Source organism: Hirundo rustica, chromosome Z (assembly GCF_015227805.2).
Source record: "Hirundo rustica isolate bHirRus1 chromosome Z, bHirRus1.pri.v3, whole genome shotgun sequence".
NCBI classification, from domain to species: domain Eukaryota; kingdom Metazoa; phylum Chordata; class Aves; order Passeriformes; family Hirundinidae; genus Hirundo; species Hirundo rustica.
In genome coordinates this window covers 84,491,397-84,510,613 of record NC_053488.1, presented here as the reverse complement: position 1 = coordinate 84,510,613, position 19,217 = coordinate 84,491,397, and the positions used below count along the sequence as shown (strand labels likewise).

The 19,217-nt window shown below is 45.7% G+C and overlaps 1 long non-coding RNA gene across 1 annotated transcript; it reads left to right on the top strand.

The window, feature by feature from the left end:
- The first annotated feature begins 15,608 nt into the window (after nucleotides 1-15,608).
- Nucleotides 15,609-18,951, top strand: LOC120765964 (uncharacterized). The gene is made up of 3 exons (XR_005704535.2): nucleotides 15,609-15,704; nucleotides 16,382-16,502; nucleotides 18,812-18,951. It is a non-coding gene; the product is annotated as an uncharacterized LOC120765964 (long non-coding RNA).
- The last annotated feature ends 266 nt before the right edge of the window (nucleotides 18,952-19,217 follow it).

Below are 19,217 nucleotides of genomic sequence, written 5' to 3'. Positions count from 1 at the left end.
CACACTCGCTGTGTCTGTTGTTTCACAACGAATGGATGTCGCTGTGTAATAGGCCCGAGGTAGGCCCAGGTTCTCTTTCACGCTCCTAACACAATTTGTTCGTTTTGAAACACAGTTTTCTAATATGCTGATTATTGATACTTGACTGCATTTGAGTTGCCACTGCTTTAGGGGTTTCTTTGATGCTGTTGCACATTCTGGTTAAAACTGGCTAAAAGTTCCATTTCTGGATTTGTTACCTGCCTTGTCTGAGGGAATTAGATACCAGTTGGGAAAAAAGGCCAGCTGGTGCTTCTAGTCAGCTTTAATATATAACAATTGACATTTAACAACTGTTTTTTATGACTTCACTAGACTTACTTCTGCTGAATTGCCATGATGAGTGGCCGAGAATTCCCATCTTTCCCCCACTTCCTTCTTTTTATAAGGGATCATTAGTACATATGTGTTGCTGAGAATCACAATGATGAGTTACCTTTAATGTTGTAATAGTTGAGAACTAAGTTAAAATACTTGTGTAATTCAAGCAGCATTTTAGATGGACTATTTTTAATATGTTAATTAGCACAGCATTACAGCAATGGTCTTTGTACAGTTCATTGGCCTGCACTGCCTTTAGATCATAACCAGAGCGCACTGAATCCTCATTTCATGGGCTTAAAATGCTGGAAGGATTTTACCAATGGTTTAGAAAAATGTGTGTGTCAGCTGTGGAACTCTGTATGTTTTGATAATATCAAGTGTTCTCCATCAGGAAATGGATCACAGTGTGCATGTTTTGTTCTCCTTCATTGAATTTAAAATTGGGGGATCATGGGCCCAAAAGCCTGTATTTAAGGGGCTGTTTTTTCTGACTGTATGTGATTAAATACTTTCTCCTACAATGAAAGTAATTAAACTGTCAGTGAATGAGGATATAAATCTGAGTCCTGCAGACTTTATTGGAAAACATTCTTGAAAGGCTCAAGGAAGTCTATACTGCATAAAACCACAAAAGCAGGATTTTTATTTTTATTTTTTAATTATTTTGTAATTCATGATAAAAATAGGGAACTCATTTTAACAACTGAAAATGCTAAAAGCATTTTAAATGCAAGGCTTTATCTTGGCGTGTTTCTCCAGACAGGTCCACATTGCGGGCTGTTTGCAGAGGTGAACTTGAGCAGGCTCAGGCAGATTTGGAACTGAGCTTCTGGTGCACAAACACAATAGACTGGCCCAGGGAAATTATTTTTTGCAAATATTCACATTCTTATCTGTAGACCCTGCCTAATACATTGTGTGACAACAAAGATGAGAACTTGTTTTTCGTGGAAGGAATTTCATCGCATATAATTTTCCTATTAACTTCATAATAAGAAAGCCTTGCATTAACACGAGTTGAAGAATTTAATGAAGTCATAGTTGCATTTGCTTTTTTGGAGTAAAGGCCAAGGAATATTTTTTGAACTATACAAACTGCTCCTTGTACTCCTAGGCTATTACATGAATGACAGCTGTCCATAATAGATGAAAAGGAACTTTGCCTGCCATTGAGTATTTTAGTCTCTCTTGAGGCTTGTTAAATAATCCTTAGTAAATTCAGTGTAAGATGGGTCCCTGGAGATGCCAGAAGACCCAGTGAGAATAAAGGAGTGACTTGCTCCCCTAATTATAAATTAAAAGTTTTAGCCTTGAGTTAATCTTACGCAGATAATTTTCAAAGGAAAAATGCATTTTTCAGACAACTGAGACTTTTCACAGGGGTCTGCCCTGTTCAGACTTAGAGGAAAAGGCTCCTTTTGGGCAAGTCTAGAGCTGTTTTGCTTAATCCACTCCAAAATGAAGGAGCTGCACTTGCCCATCAGAATTGGAATAGTGTTGCCTCAGTTCCGGCTGGTTTTGGGGAGGGCAGGGATTTGGTATTTGTGTTTCCTTAAGGGCTGGTTGTCTAATTCCCAAAGGTCCCAAGAAGGACCTTTGTCATCAGGCTGTAATCTGAAGTAGATCATTGTCCTAGGTTACAATGTAAAATGTGCCCAAAGTATGTATTCTATCACCATCTACATGAAATGTTGTTGTGCACCACTGTTTCCCGTGCCCCCTCCCTCCAGACTATCTTCTGTTAATGGCCCATCAATACCGTCCTGCATGACTCATAGATAACTCTCCCCAGGAGCTATCTCTGTTTAATAGGCAATCAAGGACCCATTGCAAAACTGATAAAATGATATCAGTCCATTGTGAGATGCTCCGCCCAGGGGGAGGAGCCAAGCATTCCCACCTGGATATAATCGGGGCCTTGGAACAGCACAGGCAGCCTTACCCACTGGACTCCCAGAGGACAAGAGCTACCAGACCTTTCTGCAAGAACACTGCTTCAACAAGACCATTTCATCTGGACTGCCACCACCACGGTTTCAGGTTGTATTCTGACTCTGTCAGTGATCTTTTGTACCATTGCATGTGTTTTATTTTATTTTACTTTTTTTTCCTCTCCTATTAAATTGTTTTTTCTGACTTGGAGTCTCTCGCTGGTTTTGCCTTCAAGCCAGCACATATATTTTGGCGCCCAACGTGGGGCAGGAGGTACTGAGAAAAGTCAGAATTACAATTTTGTAGTGAGGAAAAAAGAAACAGCTGTCCGCTATGATGCTCAACATGCTTTCATATATCTTATACCTAGCTCTCTACATTTTCCCACACATGGGGCAGTATTTGCCGGTCTTAATGCTCATGTGTAGACCAGGGTATGGTACCAGAATTGCTGTATTGGTCTATTATGTTTATTGTATGATAACCTCTGAGGCAATGAGCATCATTCGGAATATATACTCTATTTTGTGTTCTTGTCCTGGTCCAGAATGCTACATCTGGGCTCTCAATAATCACACCCAGCCCCTGTGGGGAGGGGTAAAGAATGATTTTTTCCAGTCTTTTAGGTATGGCACAGCAGTTTTCAAAAGTATTGAGTTCTCTCTAGGTGCCAAGGACAGCATAATATTGTTGTTAGTTCTGCTTTGCCTTCTCTGCACGGCCTGCACCATGTTTAGAAATCAAACACTACATGGGGTGGTGCAGCGTCTCCTTGAGGAGGAGGGAAAAAGAAACAAATGCAAAACAACGGCATCCGTGTCTACACAAACTGTCGTAGAGGAAACAGGAACCGCATCTATGCAGACTGTCACAGAAGAGAAAAGAACCAAAAACAAGGCAACAGTTTCTGCATCTACTCAGACCATCACAGAGGAGAAAGGAACCAAAAACAAAGCAACAGTGTCAGTGTCTACACAAGCTGTCACAGAGGAGAAAGAAACCAAAAGTGCCATCAGCATCTCCACACAAACTGTCACCGAAGCAGAACAAGCTAAACCAGTGGCAGTTGCCCCTGTTCAGAAGAAGAAATCAAAGAGCAAATCAGTCCGCATAATGAGTGATGAGGATGTGGCAGGACCTTCGCACCCAGCAGAAGAGACAGAGCCAGAGATCATCACCCGCTCTCTATCCCTGGGTGAACTGCGTGACCTGCGGAGGGAATTCACCCGCCAGACAAACGAGTCCATCCTAACCTGGCTGCTCCGCATCTGGGACGCTGCAGCCAATGACACCATTCTGGATGGAAGTGAGGCCAGGCAACTGGGATCGCTGTCTCGGGATGTGGTCATTGACCAGGGGATCGGGAGAACCCAACAAACTCTCAGCCTCTGGCGGCGACTGCTAACAAGTGTGAGGGACAGATACCTTTGTAAAGAAGACCTCCAGGTGCACCAAGAAAAATGGAGCACAATGGAACAAGGTACCCGATGCCTGAGGGAATTGGCTGTGCTGGAGATCATTTTCTCAGAAGACGAGAGATTTCCTAAAAGCCCAGATGATGTCCAGTGCACATCGCAGATGTGGTTGAGATTTGCACGGCTTGGACCAGAGATGTACTCCCGTTACCTGGCAACGCTGCAATGGAGGGAAGGTGAGGACAAGGTGGGCGTCTTGGTCAATAAACTAAGAATTTACGAGGATACTGTCACCGCCCCATTTCGTACCCATGTCTCATCCGTGGAAACAAGGCTGGCTGAGCAAGTCCGGAGCTTGATTGAAGAGGGCCATCAGAAACTAAAAAAGGAACTTAAGGAAGAAATTTACCACATCTCGCCAGAACCAACAAGAGTCTCTGCCATTAGGAGCAGGTACCCACCAGCCAGGGAGAGAGCATACACTCCACGGGGTAACCTCTGGTCTTTTCTTCGGGAACATGGAGAAGACATGAGGAATTGGGATGGAAAACCCACCTCCTCCTTAGCAGCCCGGGTACGTGAACTGAAGAGAGAGACACCTACCACGAAGAGCTCATCTAGAGCCAACATTGCTCCAGTCTCAAAGGCACAGAACCCCAGACAGTATAAGAAGAATGATATGACTGATCCACTTGAAGGGACCTCAGGAACATATTTACAGGAAGAAAGCAACGTGTACCATGACCAGGAATAGGGGGGCCCTGCCTCTAGCCAGGTAGAGGAAAGGGACAATCGGATCTATTGGACTGTGTGGATCCGATGGCCTGGCACATCTGACCCACAAAAATATACGGCTTTGGTTGACACTGGTGCCCAATGTACCCTGATGCCATCAAGGTATGTAGGAACAGAATCCATTTCTATTTCTGGAGTGACAGGAGGGTCCCAGCAGCTGACTGTATTGGAGGCCGAAGTGAGTTTAACCGGGAATAGATGGCAAAAACACCCCATCGTGACTGGCCCAGAGGCCCCATGCATCCTTGGCATAGACTACCTCAGAAATGGATACTTCAAAGATCCAAAAGGATATCGCTGGGCTTTTGGGTAGCTGCTGTAGAGACAGAAGACATCAGACAACTGAGTACCTTGCCTGGTCTCTCAGATGACTCCTGTGCTGTGGGACTACTAAGAGTTGAAGAACAACAGGTACCAATCGCCACAACAACAGTACACCGACGGCAATACCGCACCGACAGAGACTCTGTGACTCCTATCCATGAGATGATTCGGAAACTGGAGAGCCAAGGGGTGGTCAGCAAGGCTCGTTCACCTTTCAACAGCCCTATATGGCCAGTGCGTAAGTCCAGTGGAGAATGGAGACTGACTGTGGATTACCGTGCTCTGAATGAAGTCACCCCACCACTAAGTGCTGCTGTGCCAGACATGTTGGAGCTTCAGTACGAGCTAGAGTCCAAGGCAGCAAGGTGGTATGCAACCATTGATATTGCCAATGCCTTCTTCTCCATTCCTTTGGCAGCAGAGTGCAGGGCCCAGTTTGCCTTCACCTGGAAGGGCATACAGTACACCTGGAACCGACTGCCCCAGGGGTGGAAACACAGCCCCACCATCTGCCATGGACTGATCCAGACTGCACTGGAAAAAGGTGAGGCTCCTGAACATTTACAGTACATTAATGACATCATTGTATGGGGGAACACAGCAGGGGAAGTCTTTGAGAAAGGAGAAAAGATCATCCAGATTCTGCTGAAAGCTGGCTTTGCCATTAAGCGAAGTAAAGTGAAGGGACCGGCCCAAGAAATCCAGTTCCTGGGAGTAAAGTGGCAAGATGGACGGCGGCAGATTCCCACTGAGGTCATCAATAAGATCATCGCCATGTCCCCACCGACCAGCAAGAAGGAGACACAAGCTTTCCTAGGCGCCATAGGTTTCTGGAGGATGCACATTCCTGAGTACAGCCAGATTGTGAGCCCTCTCTACCTGGTCACCCGCAAGAAGAACGATTTCCACTGGGGCCCTGAACAGCAGCAAGCCTTTGCCCAGATCAAGCAGGAGATCGCTCATGCGGTAGCCCTTGGCCCAGTGAGGACGGGACCAGAGGTGAAGAACGTGCTCTACTCAGCAGCCGGGAACAATGGCCTGTCTTGGAGTCTTTGGCAGAAGGTGCCTGGGGAGACTCGGGGCCGACCACTGGGATTCTGGAGCCGAAGCTACAGAGGATCTGAAGCCAACTACACTCCCACAGAGAAGGAAATCTTAGCCGCCTATGAAGGACTTCAAGCTGCCTCAGAAGTAATTGGCACTGAAACGCAGCTGCTTTTGGCACCTCGACTACCAGTGCTGGGATGGATGTTCAAGGGAAAGGTTCCTTCCACGCATCATGCCACTGACACCACATGGAGCAAATGGATTGCCCTCATCACACAGCGCGCCCGTATTGGAAACCCGAATCGCCCTGGGATTCTAGAAATTATAACTAACTGGCCTGAAGGTGAGACTTTTGGACTATCTTTTGAAGAAGAGGAAGAACAAGTGACACGTGCCGAGGAAGCCCCACCGTATAACGAGCTACCGGAGACTGAAAGACAATATGCCCTTTTCACTGACGGTTCCTGTCGAATTGTAGGCGCTAACCGGAAATGGAAGGCTGCAGTATGGAGCCCCACACGACGAGTTGCACAAGCTACTGAAGGACAAGGTGGATCAAGTCAAATTGCAGAACTTAAAGCCATCCAGCTAGCTTTAGATATTGCCGAACGAGAGAAGTGGCCAAGACTCTATCTCTACACCGACTCGTGGATGGTAGCTAATGCTCTGTGGGGATGGCTGAACCGCTGGAAAAAGGCCAATTGGCAGCGCAGAGGGAAACCCATCTGGGCTGCTGAGATTTGGCAAGACATCGCCGCCCGAGTAGAGAAGCTGACCGTTAAGGTTCGACACGTGGACGCACATGTGTCCAAGAGTCAGGCTAATGAAGAGCATCACAACAACGAGCAGGTGGACAAAGCCGCCAAGGTGAAAGTATCACAGGTGGATCTAGACTGGCAACACAAGGGAGAAGTATTCTTAGCCCGTTGGGCCCATGATGCATCTGGTCATCAGGGGAGAGATGCAACATACCGATGGGCCCGTGACCGAGGGGTGGACCTTACTATGGACAACATCTCACAGGTCATCCACAACTGTGAGACCTGCGCTGCAATCAAACAGGCCAAGCGGGTAAAGCCTCTGTGGTACGGTGGACGATGGTTGAAGTACAGGTATAGGGAAGCCTGGCAGATTGACTACATCACCCTTCCCCAAACCCGCCAAGGCAAGCGCTATGTGCTAACTATGGTGGAAGCCACCACTGGATGGTTAGAGACCTACCCTGTACCTCATGCTACTGCTCGGAATACTATCTTAGGCCTTGAAAAGCAGGTCTTGTGGAGACATGGCACTCCTGAGAGAATCGAGTCAGACAATGGGACCCATTTCAAGAACGGCCTTATAAACACCTGGGCTAGAGAACATGGCATTGAATGGATATATCACATCCCTTATCATGCACCAGCTGCCGGGAAAGTTGAACGGTGCAATGGGTTACTTAAGACTACCCTGAAGGCGCTCGGTGGGGGGACTTTCAAAAATTGGGAACTGAACTTAGCAAAGGCCACCTGGATGGTCAACACTCGAGGGTCAATCAATCGAGCTGGTCCTGCCCAGTCTGAACCCTTGCACACAGTGGATGGAGATAAAGTCCCTGTGGTACACATGAAAGGCATCTTAGGAAAAACTGTTTGGATTAATCCCACATCAAGCAAAGGCAGACCCATCCGTGGGATTGTTTTTGCTCAAGGACCTGGTTCCACTTGGTGGGTAATGCAGAAAGATGGGGAAACCCGTTGTGTACCACAGGGAGACCTAATTTTAAGTGAGAACTGAGTGTAGGGTTTCATTCTGTATATGTGTATATTTATCTATCTAGCTGTAAGAATGTATTAATTTAGGTATAATGTAGATGGTCATAGAATAAGGGGTGGATTATGTCCTAGGTTACAATGTAAAATGTGCCCAAAGTATGTATTCTATCACCATCTACATGAAATGTTGTTGTGCACCACTGTTTCCCGTGCCCCCTCCCTCCAGACTATCTTCTGTTAATGGCCCATCAATACCGTCCTGCATGACTCATAGATAACTCTCCCCAGGAGCTATCTCTGTTTAATAGGCAATCAAGGACCCATTGCAAAACTGATAAAATGATATCAGTCCATTGTGAGATGCTCCGCCCAGGGGGAGGAGCCAAGCATTCCCACCTGGATATAATCGGGGCCTTGGAACAGCACAGGCAGCCTTACCCACTGGACTCCCAGAGGACAAGAGCTACCAGACCTTTCTGCAAGAACACTGCTTCAACAAGACCATTTCATCTGGACTGCCACCACCACGGTTTCAGGTTGTATTCTGACTCTGTCAGTGATCTTTTGTACCATTGCATGTGTTTTATTTTATTTTACTTTTTTTTCCTCTCCTATTAAATTGTTTTTTCTGACTTGGAGTCTCTCGCTGGTTTTGCCTTCAAGCCAGCACAATCATTTTTAGGGCAAGTCTGTTTTCTGAGGGTGTAATTATGGTGCAGAGCTGGTTTAAGGGTGACAGCTGGGGTTTGCTTCCTGCTGCAGGGACAGGGCTGCTGTTCCTATAAATGCAAAGGCACAGAAGGCACTGTGAAGTGTCCCTGCACCTCAAGGCTATCCCTTTTATCCCTTTAGAGTGGACTGGGCACTTGGCGGAAGTCTCTTGTTTCAATCCAAACCCTTTTTGCATTCAAGCTGCTTTTTATTACTTGCTCTTAGATCTTAAAGCCTTTTGGTTTGAGTCTTGCCTCTGATTACCATGCCAGGGCCAGCATTTTCTCTTTAAACGTGGAGTAGTTTGGTTTGTTGTTCTTGCATTATAAAGTTTGGAGATGGGGAGGAGGTGGGTTCTTGCTGTTAACAAAGAATCCATGTTAGCTTGGATGATCACAAAAGATTGTGGAGGTTTAAAAGAAATGAGACCTGAAAACAGAGAACAAAGAACTGTCTATTTTTAGTGAACCAATTTGGCTGGTTTGACACCAGGCTCTTTCTCTAAACACAGGCAATAGTCTTTTGAGAATATTTTTAATAGCAGCTACAAAACCCAATGTGCTTCCACCTCCAAAGTCTTCTTGCTGCAAAAGTAAGAATTTATTACTGGAAGAACACAAGTTCTGTTCATCTCTAACCAACCAGGCCAGGTATCTCCCAGTCTCGGCCAAAGTTTGCAGAGACAATCCCTGTGATTTAACAGGCCAGTTAGTGACACCAGGCTGGCAAGCAGTTCCTCTCTGTCCAAAAAGAATCATCTAACACTGTACAAGTGTTCTAACACTGTTGTTTTTCCTTTTCTTATTTCTGAGGGCCATAAAATTGTATTACATTTTCTAAAACACAGTTATGATTTACTCTTAATTATTATAGGTTGCCTATCTTACTGAATAGCTGTGGTAAAATTCCTGGTGGACTCTTGCCTGTCTCTCATTGTGGGGTGTAACAGAGTTTAGTATTTTTGATTATTTTTCAAAATGCAATGTTTTCTGGAAGAATTATCCATTGTGTTTTGATTCTGTGAAGTGTTTGGATATAGTTTATGGAGAATTAAGTCCTATTTGACAACATAAGTTAAATGAATCTTGGAGACAATGACATGAAATTATTTTTTTCAGAAGATGAGTGGCTTAAGCCCTGCATTACGTAACAAAACCTCCTGCATTCTGCCACCACTTTTGAGCTACCACCAAAGTTGAATAAGTTGGCAGAAGCTCCCAGCTGTTTGTGTTTGGATAGTTTAGAACACAGATTACGAAAACCCTATTGTGCTAGAACAAAAATATTTTCCTTTCCCCAAATAATTTGCAATTTAAATTTGTTATGAGAACTGTAATAGTTTATCAGTGCAATGTGTGCTCAACAATTTTTTCAGTATGCAAAAGTTAGGGTTTGTGATAGGCAAGTAGGAAGCAGGTGGTATTAAAAACTGGAGGTCCAAGTCAAATAAAGAATGTAATGGAAATTAATCCAGCATCTAAATATAAATGTTGGATCTACCCTCCATGCAAACCTCTACAAGCCCCTAAAATTTTGGAAAAATTCAGCTACTGCCATAAACTTAACAGCTCTCTCTCAACCCTTGTTAATGTCAATACTTCCCTGTCTATGATCAGAACCTTCATGAATTTGGAAGAAAAATGAATGCGAAAAGGGGGAGCTAGAATAAAAACGCCTGTGTGCCTGTGATGTATGAGTTCTGATTTGAAAAATGCTACAAGGTACAGTGAGTTGGGACAAATGTGCTTTGAATAAGAGTTGAGGATGTGCTATGTAGAGTACGTGTAACATCTTGTTCGTGTGCAAGAACAGACTGTGAAAGAAACAGCTTTGTGTGGGAGAAGCAACATCAAAGGGCCTGAAAGAACCAGTGCTGTAATAGGAAACCTTTGCCTTTGAGGACTCTTTTTGCTTCTGGTCACTTCTTTTTTTTTTTTTTTTCCTTTTCCTCTTTCCCCCCCTGTCCCTCCTGTATTAAAACACAGCAACTGAGCTGTGAAAGCAGCATAGGTAGGGTGAGCTGGATGGGCAAGAAGGAGGGATATGGAGGGCCAGCTGAACTTGTATGGGATTGCACAGCTTCCCTCCCACCCCCTCCAAAACATGGAATTTGCGTCGGCCTTAAAGACCGTGGTCGTGTTTGTTGGACAACCAAAGCAAGGCTAGAAGCTCAGCTTCGTGTCTTCAGCTGAAAAGTTAGCACACAGGATTGTCAGCTTCTGTAAAACGTGTCCTGGGTGTGGGCAAAACTCTTCCTGGGGGCAGATAAGGAATGAGAGGGGAATTAAGGGTGTGGGAGTGGGACAGAGGTGCTCCAGAACCTCTGGGCACCGTGGGAGAGCGGGAGGGAGCTGGTGGGACAAGGGACGGTAGATAAAGCACCACGAGTGAGCAGGGGGAGGAATGTCGCCCAGCAGGAAGGACACGGCCCGGCAGCAGGCTGGTGCACACGCTCGGTGTGGAGGATGCGGTGATTTTCCTGCGGTGTTGGGGTTATCCTTGTTGCCAACAGAAGGCTCACGCTGAGGGAGAAAGGTTGTGGTACAGCTGAACGCAGGCAGCACCCTGCCCCAGCCGCGTCCTGCAGCCTGCGCCTCTCTGGGTGTGTTTTTGGGGAAGCAGCAGAACTTTTTCAGCCTTGCTTTACATTAGCAACAAAGAAGGGCAAAGATCCGGCCTCAGTGCCGGCGAACAGCGCATCCCTGACTGCGCAGGGAGCTTTGGACCAGCTGGGGGAAGTTTGTGGGGATATGGATGGCCACGGGATGGCGTCTCGTGGCTTGCAAAGCGCAGGACGGTGTTTGGCGAGCGGTGGTAATACCGCCTGAAGTGCTCTGAACTGCGCTGACCCTGCAGCTTCTGTTGCTGGAAGCTTCTAATGTTCTCTTCCTTTTCATTTACAAGGTAACCTCTTCCCTTCAGAGTCAACATCAGCTTCCCGGAGTGAGGGTTTGGACTTCTTCGTGCTAGTAACCTTAAAGCTGATTAAAAAAACGTTTCTCCGTGGCTGTAAGGATAATGCAATCCCGTGCTAGAGGGGACTTGGATCAAATTTACTGACAACCTGAAATGAATGAATAGGCCCTGCTCACAGCAAGAGAGCTTTCCTATGAGTACACTGCGCACTGGCTGTTTTCCCAGCCCCGTGGAGCCTTTCAGGAGCCTGCTGTGGCACGTTTTCGTTGGGTTTAGGGTATTGCCAGTGTACAAGCTGGGGTTTTTCCCAAGTGCTGATGTTTCAGGGTTCCCATCAGGCTGCACACAGGAAGCGTCTTCCTGTTGTTTCTCCAGGTGGGCAGACACAGATCTGGATCTTGGAGAATGAATGTACAGCATCTTCATCTCTGTAACCTGCAGCACACAGGGAATGTCTGCCTGCACGGAGAGTGTCCAGCCATGGAGCCCTGCTCTGGTGCCCTGTCCAGGTGAGTGCTCAGGTAAGGCTGGCCAGAACACGTCTTGGTGTCTGCCGCTGCTTTTGACAGAGATTTGGTTATTTACTGAAAGCCAAGGTGAGAAACAGGGTGGCACCAGCTCTGGGCTGTGTGTGAGAGCTGCCTGAAGGGTCACAGTGTGGGCTGGGATGGTCCAGCTGCTGCCCTCCAGCCCTGGGACCTTACCCAGTCTGGAAAGGAGCTGGAGCCTCATGATCTTCCCAAAGGGCTTTGGGATCCTTCCACATCAAGTGTCGTGCTGAGGCTGAGTACTATCAGCACTGCTGCTGCTGGGAATTCTGGTTTGGCCCCTGGATCAGTGACTGGCCTTGTTGTGCCTGTGCTGCACGTAGTTTTGACTGGAGCTGGGAGCGGTTTCTCTGCTCTTTCATAGTTTGCCTTCTCCTTTGCACGTCTCCAGCAGGAAGTGCAGATTCAGCAGGCATTGTATGCCTCAGCAGCCTGCCAGCTGCCTTGCTGAAGCTAATTCACAATTCAAGTCACTTCTGATAAGTTTGCAAACAATGTACAGTGATTTTTGAGCTAGATAGCAGCTGAGCCAAGCTCCTCCACTTCCAGCCTGTCACTTGGACAAAGCCCTGCGCTTACCTTGTGAAGCTCATGGGTCAAATGTGGCCTCAATATTTTCTGTTTCTGTGATGTTTCATTAATTTCTTGTTTGTTTAGGAGTAGCGTTGAGTGTCATCATTATTATTGAAACCCTCGAGCGTGTGGAGATGCAGAGAGGGCGTATGGCTATTGTTGGTTGAATATGAGCTTGAAATTGAACCCAGGACTTCTGACTTGCAGTTTAGTTCTTTGATCACTGGATAATTGTGTTACCCTCTTTATAACACCCTGGAATAGCTTGGGAATTTCACTGGGAATAACTCCAGTGAAAACAAGAGCAACATTTTTTTTTCTTCAACTAACTTCATGTGGCAGCCACTGGAAGTGTGCTCTGAGGAACTGGCCCAGAGGAAGCGACTGCATTCGTGGCTCATCAGCACTGGCAGGAAACAGCAGGTCAAATTTAGAAGGAACTTACTTAAAAGCTAAAGAGTGAGTGGTGCAGCAAGCACTGCAAGAAAGCAAGGCTCAGCAGTCAGAGTGGGAGCCTGGGGCTCTCTGCCTCAGTCCTTATTCCACTTCCTCTCTTCTTGTTCACTTCTGTTTAACCAGAGAGATGCCAAGGTGAAGATCTGTCAGGTGAGAATTTGTAGGTGAGACTCTGCCCTCTCCTGATCCAAGCACAGCTCCCTCTGGAAAATGGGGCTGGTGCAGTTTAATCTTCCTCCTTATGTTTTTATGAAATGAAATTAAATCCTCATGACTCCATATCTCAGCTTGGCAGATACTGGTTTTTTTTTGGTTTTTTTAAGGTCAGTAGTCACAAATGTAGCAGCCTGGAACTGCAGGGTCTGACCATTCTGTGCAAAAATTGATATAATACAGTGGCAGAAACAGGAATATATATTGCTCCTGCCAGATGACAGCAGAGGTTTTTTCCTAGGTAGGCTTTGAGAATCCGTCCTTGGTGCACTTTCCAAAGGGCATGAGGTCACATCACAAGCAGACTTACATTTTGGAGTGTATCTGTCTCTCTGCCATGAGTTGGGTCAGGTCTTTTTACTCCTCCTTTGCTATTGGAATTGAAAATTCAAGTTGGAGAAATGTGAAAGCAATTGGGCCTAATCCATTCCTGTTGTTACTCCTTTTGTTTTCACTGGAGTTACTCCAAAGCTGAATTCAGCATATGATGAACAACTTGTTCTCCAAAGCTGGAACTTAGGGGAGAAGGTTTTAGGGATGATCACGCAACTCTGGGGCTCCTTCTCAAACAGCTGAAGCTCCCGCAAGAGGGACAATATTTGGTGAGTTCAGATTATTGAATTTAACACAACATTCTAGTAATAAGCCCTCTAGTCATAATAAGGCATTATTATCTCTTAGAAGAATTACTTGAATAAAACCCAACTGCTTGCTTAGATTAGATGGAAAAATCTTGTTGATCTCATTTATCAGTCAACTGCACAGATACCAACTTTGAGCAAGCACAAATGGATCTGAGCCTGGTAATCCTCGTCCTGCTTCTTGTCCTCTCATCTTCCCTGGGACCAGCCCCTCCAGGACTTCTGCCTGTGAAATGTTCACACGTCTTTGTGCCCTGACCTTCTCAGCTTCGGCCCAGGGAAGGCTCCAAAGAGGTTACAAGCCCTAATTCTCTCTTGGTTAGGTGGAAAAAGGAGGGTGCTATAAGCTATGGAGAAACTGAGTTTTACCAGCTGAGGACTAAGCGCTGTTTATTTGAGTTTAGGGGTGGATGGGGTGGGGGTTGCTTGTTTGTTGGGTTGTTTTTTGGGGTTTTTTTCAGGATCAAGGATATTGCTGTTAAGAACTAAGATAAAACTCTTTACAAGTTTGCAAGATGAACCAGTCCTCACTGCTGGTTAATTCTTCCTTGTTCCTGTGAGCTGTTGGAGGGGTCATGGCAGAGGCAAGATCCCCATGGTAAAATTAAGCTTTTCCTTCGTGGAGAAATAACCATTACTGTCTCTCTGGCTCACTCTGCTTCATTTACTTTCTAAACAACTTAGATCACAAAGGGCTGCAGGAGGGATGCAGCACTTCCAAAGAAAAGGCCTGGATTGCTTTCTCCAATTGAAGAGAGCCTTGTGAAAATTGTGCTTCCTGCCCTTGCCCAGAGAAGAGGATTTAGAACAGATGCTTCTGCAGCCTACATTGTGTGATTTGGAAGGCAGAGAGTGCACCAATCTTGCTGTGCTTGGGAGGCCAGGGCAGCTCTCTGCTGAACAACACAAATCCTGGCTGACAAACAGAAAATCCTGGAGCCCAGCTGGCACAGAGATTCCCTTCTTGCATGAGCTCTGGTGTGTTGGGGTGCATCTCCCCAGCAGCTTTGCTCAGGCAGTTTCCAGTGCCACGGCCATGGTATGTCCTTGGTCTTGCTGAGGCTGCTGAGGCTGGGCACTTCTCTGTTATCCTTTTCACCTTTCTCCTCCTTTACTTCTGACCTGGGGATGCCAGCTGCTCTCCCTGCTGCTGCTCCTTCCAGACTGTCCCTATTTTCAGTGATCCAAGCTGCAGTTTGTACCCCACAGCCCTGACAACCAAGGATGGTGCAGAATGTGCTGAGAACAGAAACAGCACTACATGAAGGGGCATTTAGAGCACTTATTACACTTAATTAGGACTAGAGGAAGTGCTTCCTTAATGCCTCACCTGGTGCACAGCGTGAAATACTTTCTTCAGCAGTTAGGAAGTAGCAAGAAAGAACCCCTCACCTTTAAAACCAAAACAAAACAATTTCCAGTCTTACTTGTCTTGACCTGTTTCTCTCCACAGCAGAAATCGCATCACTAATAAGCTTGTTGGGGTAATGGTCAATGAGATGCTGTTTCACTTAGATCTGAGGAGATTTTAGGGAGAGGGCAGAAAATTTGATGTATTCTACACAGTTACTGACCCCAAGGTCAGTGGAACAAACACCAGGTAGCCAAGAAAAACAAAGAATAGTTAAAATCATACAAACCACAATGCAGAGGGATTATCACAACAACTTTGGTTAAAGTTCATATGTTCATAAAGTTCAAAGAGGGTCTTTGTCTTCTAGGAACTGCTCTACTGTTTGTGCTCCATGTTTCTCCTCCACTTCTCCAGCTTTACTTGGTCATCAAGAAGGCTGTAATCTGGACCAAGAATTCAACACTAAACCGAGCATGTTTTTGTTCAGCTGAAGCACAGTGCCGGAGGGGGAGGATTCTCCCTTCCGTGGCTGTAGTTCTGCAGGGCACCCAAACACAATATAAATGTCTGGATTCATACAACAGGGATTGGACACAGTTCAAAGGTGGGATGTGCTCAGACTCCTTGTGCAAACCTCACCTTCCCTGAGAGTTCAGCACCAGGTAAGACTGCAGGCTTTTGCTTCCAGTCCTGATGAGCTCTTGTTTTGTCTCCCCTTTGGGCCTTTGCTTTGCTTCCCTTCAAGCACTTGGCCCTAGGAATTGGTGCATCTTGTCTTTCACTTTGAAACTCTTTGTTCCTACTAGCTACTGAGTCACCTGGGAATTGCAGATCCTAAGAGTTTGGAAGCTACAAGATATAAAAAAAATAAAGCCTTAAAAAACTGTATTGTCTTAATTCCCGGAGGAGGTGGATTGTTACTCATGACCTTGGATACTCTGCTTGGGTGCTCAGCCCATTTGTCTTGTAAACTAAAATTTAATTTATTTTGCCATATGAAATATTTGCCCAAGAACTTCCTTCTATCCCCAGATTAGTAGTAATGCCTGTAGTGAAAGACTGATGTCTTCTTAAAATCTGTCAAGGCTGGGTAAAGGACACAGACAAGCAGGCTGGTGTGGGGAGTTGGTAGGGGTGTTTTGAATGAGTTATTACATGACCTCACACTGCACTCATTTGATTCAGGCATGAACTTTCCTGAAGCAGGGAATTTTGGGTTCTAGATTCAGCTGTGAGAGCAGAATATCACTTTCCATGTGGCCATCCACATTTATTGAAGGAAATTCCAGTTCAGTCTTGGCCATCAAGGAACTGGGTATTTTCCTTGATGCTGTTCCAGGGCTCCAAAAATGTTCTGTGTCCCAGAGAGGTTGTGACTTGTCTGGGGGCTGTTGGTCAGACCTGTCTACAGAGGCCACTGGACCTGAGAGCATCGAGGGGCACATCAGGGCCAGGGCCTGGTGAGTGCTGCAGATTTTATCTTTCTTTGTTCCCTTTAATATTGCTGTAGCGCACAGCCATAGTTCAGGGCTTCCAAGGGCTGTTTGTCCAATCTCCCCAGCAGGATTACTGCCACTGGAAATCACGACGGCTGGGACTAGCTATCAACTTTATCAGGAAAGCTTCTTTTCGTCCAAGCCAGTAAGAGCTTTGCTAAGCGGGAATCTTGGGTTGAAGCTGCTCTTCTCATATTTCACAGATGACCTCAATGAATGAATTACTAGGAGAGTAAAAGATTAGCCAGACGCCTCCAACTGCATCTCAAGTTATAAAGCATTTAGTTTTGTTGGAGAGTGGGCAATTCCTATCTCTTTAGCCTTGTTAGACTGTTTTGCAGTGGCTAATTGCCTGCTCTCCTTTCCCTGGGAATCCAGTGTCTCCTGGGGAGGGATCCACTCTCCTTGCCCGAGCCTCTCCTGTGCCCTGGAACAGCCATGCCAGTGCAGGCTGCTCCACTTGGGCAGGTACCCAAAAGCCTTGAGATGTGGTGTCTCCAGCTGTATTTTACTGGAGAGGTTCGTGTCCTTCTGGGAGAGAGATAGTAAAGGGAATACTTAAAATATGCAATGAGGTGTTCCCATAAAATTATCAAAAGCTTTGCTGAATCTTCCTGTGGAGAAAACCATCACTGCAGCGTTCAAGCAAAAAGTGGTTTGGGAAGGGCAAAACCTCTGGCTTTAATATTTTAACTAGGCTCCAAGGCTTGGAGGAGCTCTTCTAGGGGAAGGGAGATTACCCCATGTTTGCCTGTTACAGAGTTTCTCACATTTTTCTCCTTTACACTTGGCAACCAGAACTCTGTGTCTGTCTCTCTATGGCAATTTCTACAGAATCTGGCTGTTTTAAAAGACTGCAGTACTGATTTAAACTTCCGAATTGCAAAAACAGGGTTTAAAGTGGGCCAGCTTTTTCCTTTAGAGTGCGACTTGTTAAAGATCTTTGTTAAATTATTTACAAGGGGTCTCACAAGATGAACAGATCTTTGCAAGTAATCATTTATGTGACTTCCATTGTGCTTTTCTCCCCTGCCCACTAAATCAAAACACAATCAATAGATCACTAAAGGCTTGCAGGGAGGGATGGCCCATTGCTATCAATGTATGAAGTGTAGATGTCATAAAGCCTAAAGCAGTATTGGCATGTGCTGATCTCCCGTGAATGAACTTTTATTTACAGCCGCCAGAGATGAGAGCTCTGGGGCTCTCTGGGGGAATCAACCCCTAGCAGAAATGCTTAAAACGCTTGGAGTTTAGCCAAGAAGCTAAGAAAAGAGGGGTTTGTATCTTCCTTTGTCTCTGCTGTGATTTCCTCTCATACAACACTTAAAGCAGTGCAAGACACAGGGATGAGAGGAAACAGCCCGGACAGCTTCACCCGAAGACAACAAAAGTCATTGGAGACCCACAGTCAGCCCCAGAAGTACAAGCATAATAAGATTTGCTGCTTTTCTGATTTTTGTGTCACCAGTTGGACAGAAAAACTGGGGCTGAACCTACACCCTGGCAGTTCCTCTTGGCCAAACTTGTGGCACAAAGGAGTCCGATTGATAAAAGCTCCACCACCGCAGTTCTTCAGGGCTAAAATTTTGCCACAAGTTATGGCAGGGTAAGGGAAGAGTTATAAAAAAGTATAGGAACACAAAATTCTGTCTTCTTGTCAGTGAAGGCAGAAATAGAACATTTGTGCACGTTTCCAGGACAGAACATTATCTGCCACCAGTTGTGTCTCACTGCCGATGTGCATCGGCATTTGTTGCACAATTTTCAAGCCTATCAGTCAGCAGAGCAGACCTTTATTTTGAGATGGCTGTGTCCTCCCCACGATCCAACTGGCCTGTAGGAGCAGAATATTAACACCAAACATCGCATTCAAAGCAAATGGCATCCTTTGATGTTTAAATATAAAAAAGGACAGCCTGTGTTTATGAGGGCAACACCAAATCTCAGGGGATTACTCACCATGGCAATTTTTTGAGGATATTAAGTCACTCGCACAGATTTTATCCATAGACTGCCAGAGCAGGAGGATCCCTGGGGTTGCCTGAATGTGATCTCCCACCAGTGACCATCGAAGGTCTTGGAGCCCTGCAAGTCCTCATCAAAGATTGGGACTCCACTTCTCATTGCCAAGCAGATGGGGCCGTTGATGGTGGTTTGAAAAGGCACTGTCAAAAGATGGAGAAATTAACGGGAAGAATTCAAAGTTGCGAGAAAAGACTGTGAAATAGTGAATTTTCTTAATTTTTGAATATGTCTCTCATTATTTTCAGATGTAAGATCGTTGTACCAGATGCACCAAATGGACCCCGATGTCATATTCAGGAAAGGTGCTGGGCTGTGATTCCAGGATTCCAGCCTTTTTCTGTGAATCCCAACACATGTGCATGTCTGGAAGCCTGTGTCAGCAATGGTGGGACAGCTCTGCAACATGCAACGAGAAAACTTTCCTCTTGCAGTATTGTGTTGCTTTTTATTCTGTTCCTCCTGTCACTGCCATTGCAGCAGTGGATCTGCTCCTGCAGAAGGGGTTTTTCTCTGCCCTTGTCCATGCACAAATTTAAGCTACCCCTTTTCAAAGGCAAACAGGAATTGGAAAAAGCAACAATCTAAAAATTGAAATAAAAATGTGTTTATGAGGTTATTTAAAGTGCGTGTTTCTTACTATTTTTTGAGGAT